The sequence below is a fragment of the Euphorbia lathyris genome, chromosome 2 (genome assembly GCF_963576675.1).
Source record: "Euphorbia lathyris chromosome 2, ddEupLath1.1, whole genome shotgun sequence".
Lineage (NCBI taxonomy): Eukaryota > Viridiplantae > Streptophyta > Magnoliopsida > Malpighiales > Euphorbiaceae > Euphorbia > Euphorbia lathyris.
Window position 1 is genome coordinate 40,023,528 of NC_088911.1, and position 9,549 is coordinate 40,033,076.

The 9,549-nt window shown below is 32.0% G+C and overlaps 1 long non-coding RNA gene across 3 annotated transcripts; it reads right to left on the reverse strand.

The window, feature by feature from the left end:
- Positions 1 to 7,224: 7,224 nt before the first annotated feature.
- On the reverse strand, positions 7,225 to 8,663 carry LOC136220547 (uncharacterized). 3 transcript variants are annotated; one of them, XR_010684568.1, is made up of 7 exons: positions 8,645 to 8,663; positions 8,319 to 8,370; positions 8,142 to 8,239; positions 8,024 to 8,066; positions 7,680 to 7,766; positions 7,494 to 7,570; positions 7,225 to 7,394 (listed from the first exon to the last, which is right to left on the reverse strand). It is a non-coding gene; the product is annotated as an uncharacterized lncRNA (long non-coding RNA). The 3 variants fall into 3 exon arrangements; XR_010684567.1 differs by lacking the exon at positions 8,645 to 8,663 and adding an exon at positions 8,559 to 8,615; XR_010684566.1 differs by lacking the exon at positions 8,645 to 8,663 and having other exon boundaries at positions 8,319 to 8,589.
- Between the last annotated feature and the right edge of the window lie 886 nt (positions 8,664 to 9,549).

Sequence of the window (9,549 nt, forward strand, 5' to 3'; positions counted from 1 at the left end):
TTGGAACATGTTCTTGGATTTTTTTCTATTAATAATTCATTATTATGCACATTTCTTTTTTTCTATTGATAATTCATTATTATGCATATTTAATCGATAGTAATAAGTGCATGCGTAAAATATTAAACAATGGAAGCTACTAGCACAATGATATATTAAGCAGTGCACGTGAGATAATGCATAAGAGAATCAATTTTCTTAGTGGTAAGCAGGGTGGAGTGTAGATGAAAGTGCACAGGTTCGATTCCCACTAGCAGCATTTAGGTTTATATTCTTCTAACTTATATCAGATTACGAGTATTATTAGGTTTACCATTTTGCATTTTAAATTCTTTTAACTCAGATTTGTGATTTAAAATCTGCTAGAAGTATCATTAATTTTTAATTGGGTTTATTTTGTTTTGAGAACTAGCTAATTTCAACGGAATACAATTAGTTTATTTAAATTGGGTTTATTTTAATTGTCGATTACAAAGAGTATTATTAATTTATTGGGTATGGAGATTCCCCGAAACCGTACCGAAATCATATGGGGAGGGGTTGGGGATGAAAAAATCCCTGAATCACTTAATGGGGATTCCCCGAAACCGTCCCATAAACATTTAGGGACGGAGTGGTAAATGCATAACCGTCCCCGTCTCGCACCGTTGCCACCCCTATAAATGACAGTCAAACAATTTTTTTTTCAATTTCAGTAAAGTAGGGTTAAAATTGATTTTATTTGAAAACATTAGAATTAAATTTGCACCAATTCGTATGTTAAGGCCAAATGTTAGAATCAAATTTGACCACCCCGTAGTCAATTGGTTGGTTGATATTATTCAATCACACTATAATTATTATATCAATATTAATTTTTTAAAAATTGTACACCACAAATTTCGTACAAGAATACATAAAAAAAGACACAATATAATAGTTTTTTTGAAGATGAATACAATAGGTTTTTGTATTTAGTTGTTATGGAATAAGTAAGTTTAGGGAGTTGGTAAGATACTTATAAAGTTCAATGAGCTAATCTACTATCATGGACAAGTTCGGGGAGTTGGTGATACGAAATAACCAACTTCAGAGAGTTGTATGTATTAGGCCTTGAAATTTTCGAATTACCAAAGTTCTTGAGAATTTTGAAGGTTTCTAGGAGGGTATTCATGCATCGAATCAACTATTAACTACGAAACATGTTCTTATTATTCCTATGTCCTTGGTATTCGTAGAATCAACAGTTTTATAGAATCCTAGCTTTCTGGCATTCAACCTAATCAAGAAACTGCTAGAAAAACCAATTATTTTCGCTGCATCAGTTGGTATCAGAGCTAAACCTGGAGCAACAATTCACAAATAAGCTTGGAAAGATGACTCGGCGAATGGTCGAAGTGTTTATAGATGAGGAGGAAGATGTGTTTATTGATCCAGAACTTCTTTTCGACGAGGAGATCGGCGATGATGCGATAGAGGAGTGGATAAAACATGGTAATAGAAAGGCTCTTGTAGTAATCGTTGAAAAGTTTTCTACCAAGAAGATTGGACCACTAAAAATCATTGAGAATGTGATTTCTTGGATAATGAAAATTCAAGGAGGAATTTGTTCCACTTAGGGAGAATGATGCGGTCAAAGCTCAAACAATTCGATAAATTCTGCTAATTTTTAAAGTGTCGGATTTTTGCATTTTCAAACCCTGATCTGATTGGACACGGGCCAAGAGTCAACAGCTATAGCTTTGCTATCAGGCCCACCTTATTTTGGTCAAGTTTTCGATCGTTTAGGTCCTGAAAATCATGAATTATTGTTAATTTCAAATTAATTTGTATTTTTCTTATTAGTTTTCCTTTTATTCTAGTTTCATATTTCTTTTATGATTCTAATTTAGTATTTTCCTAATTAAAGGTTTGTTACCATTGTAAGGAGACATCTTATGAATTAATGAAATTGATACTTTTGAATTACCAAAGTTATTAGCAATTTTGAAGGTTTCTAGTAGGGTATTCGTGCGTCAAATCAACTATTAGTTACGAAACGTGTTCTTGTTATTATCATATCCCTGGTATTCGTAGAATCAATATGTTTATAGACTCCTAGATTTCTAGCATTCAACTAAATCAACATATTGTTAGAAAAACCAATTAGTCCTACTATTAGTTGGTATCAGAGCTAAACCTAGAGCAACAGTTCACAAATAAGTTTGGAAAGATCAATCAGTGAATGGCCAATCTTTATACAGACGAAGGGGAAGAGGAAGATGTGTTTATTAGTCTAGAACTTGTTTTCGATGCGGAGATCGGTGATGATGGGGTAGAGGAGTGGATCAAATATGGTAACAGAGAGGTTCTCATAGTAATCTTTGAAAAGTTGTCTGCCAAGAATATTTCGCCAGTAGAAATTGAGAAGGTGATTCCTGGGATAATCAAAATTCAAGGACGAATTTTGTTCCACCTAGGGAGAATAATACGGTCAAAGATCGAGCAATTCGGTAAATTCTGCCAATTTTTAAAGTGCCGAATTTTTGTGTTTTCAAACTCTAATATGATTGGAAACATGCTAACAATCAAAACCTATTGCTTTGCTATGGGGCCCACCCTATTTTGGCCAAATCCGCTCATTTAGGGCCTCAAAATCGTGAATTAGTGTTAATTTCAAATTAATTTGTATTTTCCTTTTATTCTAGTTTTCTTATTCCTTTTTGAATTCCAATGTTTTTGAGAATTTTGAAGGTTTCTAATAGGATATTCGTGCGTCGAATCAACTATTAGCTATAAAACGTGTTCATGTTATTCTTATATCCACTATGCCAAAACCCCCTTCAGACGACGGTTAGAAATCGTCGTCCCACGAGATATAAATCTGTCATAGGGCTCGATGCCGTCTATTGTACCATCAAACGACGGTTAGGTTCTGTCATTTGAAGATACTATACATGACATCGGCCTAATTTCGTACTGTCATATGAACATTGTTACGATGCATCTTTTTATTTATTAACGTCACTTTTAATGTCATCACATGACATACTAATAATTAAAAATGTCAAGTCGCTATATGGGAAATTGGCATATTGGTATTCGCGGTGACAGTTTTTATAATAATTTCTGTCGTAGTAACTTGTATCAGATGGCATATGTCTTAATCAATCATGTCAAGAGATTTATTTTAGATGGCAGATTCTTTTAATTTAATGTCTTTTTATTGTTGTTTAGATGATATTTTTTTAAACGTAAATATCACTCCTTGCCTTCTTCTTCGAATGATTCTGGAAATGAACAATAATTATTAAATGAACAAGAATTTCTGTATATCAATGATTTTAATTTTATTGGAGACTAATGCTCATAATCTGTTTACATTTGAACTACACAAATTTCTGAATGTAGTAAGGTAAAAAAAATAATAAGCAATTAATGTACATCTCCAAATCAATATGTAGTCAGAGGCATGGTGGTGTTGATTGGAAAGCCAAATCCAACTTGAACTAAAGCATATCTAAGTCATCATCTCCTAGAATCCCCAAAGTCTTGATATCTGCAAAACCAATTGGTGTTGCTCATTAATTATGTACCGTATACAGATAGACCTAATTAATCTCCTTTTACCCTTTCTCCATTCTGAGACCCTTCACTTATCCACCCACATTATAAATAGGAAGTGTTTACCAATTCTCAATAGTCACCCAGGGCAACCTAACACTATACTTACAGTTTGTTATTTCGAGTATGGATAGACTTGTAAGGAACCTCTGTCGTAATGTTGAGTTTCAGATTGACCAACTCCGATATGAGGCACCCAGGTGGCTTGTCAATATATATAGTCCTAACCGGCTGCAATGGACTGCCGTGATGAATGGCCCTCCAAGCACCCTTTATGAAGGAGGTGTATTCATAGTCGACATAGAATTCCCTATCGATTTCCCCTCCACACCTCCAGTTGTAAGAACATGCATAAACTTGTTAACACACATAAATCAGTTCATACCTTTGTAAATACACTCATGGTATTAATATTGTTTGCAGGTCATATTCAGGACCAAAATTTACTATCCTAATATTGGTCCCTTGGGGCATGTTTCTATGCCTTAGCTACTTGATCGCCCTGCCCATAGTATTGCCACGGTAAGATGTAAATCTATGTATTTTTTACCCGTAAATTTATCTATTCATGTTTGGAGTCTAGTTTATCTACTCATGTTTGGGGTCTAATTTAATTTATCTATGCATTTTATAGCTGCTGTGGAATATTTATGGACTACTGGTAGAGCCTTTCATTGAGGGGCCATTTCCTGGCCGAGAGCGAATTGTTGAACGATACATCAGCAATAGGGAAGGTTATGTAGCAACTTCCAGGAGATGGACTGAAGAGCATGCAGTGGATATATGATGTGCAAAAAGCAAGCAAGGGGGGCATTATTACGTGACGTGCGAATAGCGTACAAGGGGGGCGTGATGTGCGAATAGCAAGGAAATTTTGATGCTGGGCAACCATTGAGTTAGATGGTGTGGACTACTGGATGGTCATAGAGTCAATCAAAATAAAAATAATTAAAAGCTCTAACTGAGCGTGTTAAGTGATAAAAATAAGTCAAAAAAATTACTTATCCAATTAAGTGAAATATTAACTAAATTGAATAAATTTAGTAGTCAACAAAAATATTTATCAAACACATTTATATTAAGTTCTTAACTTGTTAATTTAAGTAGTTTTTTTTTTTATCAAACAAGGCCTAAGTTCAGTTTTTCACAAGCCTGCAACGTCATTGGGATCGGTTGTTAGCTAACATACAACTATATTTCTTAAATCAAATAGGTCATTATATATATATATATATATATATATATATATATATATATATATATATATATATATATATATATATATGAATGAATGATGAAACTTTACGTGTGTTCCTCAACTCTACTCCTAGAATGCCTTCCAACTTGAGCTTCCACCCAAATCAGAGGTTTCACTTGAAACCTTAAAATGTATCAGCATAACATCATATTAGCATACATCATATGATAATATCATATCATGTGTTAATATCTAAAAAAGAAAAAAAATTCATATCTCAAGGCTACTTCCTGATGTTATCCAGCTTTTTTTTAAATGTCAACTCCTCCACAATGGTTCGACTATGGAAGTTCTTATCTGATTTCCTAAAGAACTGTTGCTAGTATAATATCCAAATTGGAATAAATCCATTTTAAATGAGGACTGTAACTGTGATGTTCGACTATGGAATAATTCAAATTAGAATTGTTGTCACACACGTTTACAAGAACATGCAAAAAAGGTAGATAAATGAGGACTGTAACTGTTACAAATTGTAAAATATGAATTAGATTCATAACAATAACTTTGTAATATACAACTTTGAAATTCTTTACCTGATTGATTGATTGATTGGTTTGCCCTATCACCTTGAAGCTCCAGAGGACGATCTGCAGTTAACAAGAGAAGTGGCACAAAATCCTGACTGGCTTCCAAAACCTGCACATTGATAGTTTTGAAAATAATCACTGCATCAATGCTTGATGAATGAAAGACTCGGTACTAGAGATTCTATGAAGTGAAACTCATAGCAGGAAGAAGATTTGAAACTGCAATTCCTGAAGATGTGTTGTGTGAGGATGAATAGAGGCAGCAATAGCAAGGGGGGATGATCTTCATCCTGGAGCAATACAAAAATACTGAAAGAAAGAATTAATTAGATATATACATAAATGGATATATAATATAAAAGAGAACCAAAATCTCACTGTTAGTCCAAGACGAGAACATTCTTCTACAATAATAAAAGCCAAAACTGCATTAATGTTTGTACAATCTTGCAAGGAGTAACTTGTTTCACCTGCATGATCCATCTAAGAGTGGGAGAAGAAGAGATAAGTATCATAAAAAAAATTGTCAGAATAACATTTTTATACCATTCACATATCCACCTTAGTTCATGCATTCAAAAGATCCACACAACGTCTCATACAAAATTAAATCATCTTTGTTAAAAGAGATAATACAGCTACAGACATTATTTTCCCAACACTACACCATAGATTGACTATTGCAACCACTTTTAAAATGTGTTACCAAAATGTGTTGCATTAGTTAAATTGATTTGATTGGTACTATTCATCTATGTCAAATGCAACTCTTCTTAAACAAGTGATGCTTTCGATATATTTTTAGGTGTTTTTTTTAGCTAAGACAACATTTATAATTAAAAGTTGCTTTAATTGACTTGACAATTAGCTAAAGCAATATTATGGAGTGTCACATTTAATAAATATAAAAAATTATACCTAATTTTATTCTTAAATAATATAAAATGTTTTTATGTTTTTTCGTTTCCTGTTCCTACCAAAAAAAATAACTAGTTGGTTCAATGCCCAATAAATGTAATATTTTTAAACATATTAATCGTGATAAAATTCACACAAAAAAAACATATTAATATGTAATTTAAAACTTTTAATATGTGATTTAAAATATAATAATTCACTATAAATTAATAAAAATATACTTGGATACTTCATTGTCGCAAATAAAGAACTTTCAATTGATTTTCCAGGTTAATTAATTTCTTTATTATATATTTTATAATTTTATTGAAATCAAGTTATTTTCAATTCAAGTATAATATAAGATGTAGTATTATAATTTAATAAAATATTAATTTAATCATAATTTCAATATAATAACATTTAGTAAAACTTCTAATTAATATAACAAAATACAAGGTTAGGTATTTATCACTATTCCAATCTTTATTGCAATCACCGTGATTACAATCTTCGAGCTAGATATTTATAAACATCGCAGTTGATGTGAATATCGCAATCGACGTGAGTTCATCCGCATAGCAGTCGATGTGAATATCGCAATCGACGTGAGTTCATCCGCATAGCAATCGACGTGAATACAATCTCAGGCTAGATATCATCTGCATCATCTTGCAGTTTATTTTGGTAAGTATTCAAACCATACCTCTTTATTTTTCCCTTCTAGCTGATAGGGTTTACATGTAAGAACCACAAATCCTTTACAACATCCTTAAATATAATTCTATCTATGTGTATATAGTCAAATAAGTTAGTGAGCTTTTAGGTAACTTATCAGACAGTTGTTGTCATGTCATATGTTATTTCTTCAAAAGTATCATCCAAAAAAACACTATAGTGGTAAGCTTTCCATCGGTTAAAAGGGTATTGTATAGCTAGGACCAGCCTTGACAAAACTTTTCAAAGCATTTAATATATTTACTACAAGGACTTGGACTTCAGAATCAGTACTTGCACCATATGTTACATTGTGAACATACTCAGATAAATATCCAGCAATGTCTTTGCTAGGAGGCATGGACGATGCACATAAATACATTAACTCCCATGCTTTAATCAAGTATTGTCTGCAGAATAAAATCAACAGAGCTATTGGAATCAGTATAAGACAAAAATCATTCTAGTTCATATACATGTAAAACCAATCTTGAGTACAAAGTACCAACATTTGGCAGCTTGCAACCAAAATGGAATAGAAATGTCATTAGGTGAGCCTAAAGATTAATGTCCCTTCTCTCCGCCCCTGCACAACATCAAGGGATCAAAAGAAAGTAAATATTCCAAAGGAGTTTTGAAGCTACAACAATTTTAGAAAAAACATAACAAAAGAGGTTTAATAATGTTAAACTGACCATGCAATTAATGTTGAAGTAATCACTTTGAACATGGCACTAAGAGCAACACAGTGCAAAGCACATTCCATAGCAGCAGCACACACACTAATGATGCATTCAAGAAGAATTAGAATTCAAAAGGCAATGTCATGTAAAAAAAATTAGAATTCAAGAAGAATTTACTATAAATTAATCTTTAGAAAAGGAAAAAACAAACCAATTAATTAGTATCAAGTAATCATAGAGTTTTTCCCCTAAGCTAAGAGCCATAGGATAATGTAAGTAACAGGTAATATTTTTTTTTTTTTTTTGCTGCAGCAGAAACTAAGAAAGTAGAAATCTTAAATTTAAGAATTACGTACAAATATTGGAGAGCTTGTTTGTAAAAAACCTGGAGATAATAACCTGCAATTGAATGATGATTTTAATAATTATTATTAACTTAAAACTGATCTGAAGGTGTTGACAAAATAAATTTACCTCTAACTTCCTGTACAATGAATCACCACGTCAACTTATTTATCCACCTTGTAAGAATTGACTGATACACCTCAAATTTGATCACCTCAAAAACAGATCTAGCAAAATAAAGCTCAAAGTCTTTCAATCTTAAGTGGTAGAAAAATAAATGGAAAATGAGAAATTACAGATCACAACCTCTGAAGAGAGAACTCATCAAATCATGTAAAGAGGAAGCCACGCCAAAGCCCTAGGATTACAGAGTGGCCATTAAAAATGGTGAGAGGAAAAAACAAAAGAAACTAAAAACATAAAAGAAATCTTAAATGTTAGAGAAAAATCCAATAACCATAACATCAAATGCAGAAAAGGAAGCATAAGAAATCTGAACAAAGAAGGTGATAAAAAAACAATACATGAAAACAAAAGAACACATACAAATCTGAAGAGAAACTATGCTGAAAGCAACTGTATCATAAGGAAGAAGAAAACAAAACAAAATAGACATAGGAGAAACCAATTACCATAAACATTGCCTGTAATGTTTCTCTTCATCATTAAAGAATTCAAGCCAAGAGATAATGATAAGATATGGTGAGTCATGGATACAGATGTCCAATTGTAGATTGAAGGAATATGTAATTACCATTGTACGTATAAACGATGACGTTTTGGAAAAAGATTTTGCATCCATCAAAAGAAGTGGAACTGATCATGCAAATTGACTGTAAAGGGCAGCCCATTACATAGTGGCAGGCAGAACTGTGAAGGCTAATTTGATAATTTAATTGAATTCTAAATTGATTTTGATTTTACTGTAGCATTCATCATTCTACTTTAATTCTATAGAATAATATTTTCAATTCAAATTTAATAAATTTTTTAATTTTTTAATTTAAATTTTATAATAATCTATAATTATTATTTTTATGAAATCTAATATATTTAAGATTTTTTTATAAATTTGCAATTCTCATTTAATACATGATTTTTGTATCAATTTTTTTTATTAATTATAATGTATATTACCATTTATTAAAATACAAATTTAGTAAGATGCCAATTCATTAAACTTTTTAATTTAATATAATTATCATAAAGTAAGGTGAAATTTTGAGGTGAAATTTTGCCGCTCATTTTTTAAGGTGAAATTTTGGTTTCTACGCGCTATTCTTTCCACCCAAAAATATTTGGCTTCTCCAAATACAGTTCAAATTCAGACCATTGTTCATCGCTTCATACCATCCTTGATGGTCCAGATCTTTCTCTCACTTGGTTCCCCAAATTTCTTGTTTTACTGCAACCAAATTGTAGTTGTGTCCTTTCCCCCTATAATTCCCCTAAAAGCAAAGAAAGAAAAACCTAATCTCTCACCCGATCGAAGGATTCTGCATACTGAAAACCTCGACTAAAGCTTGGAAGAGCAAAA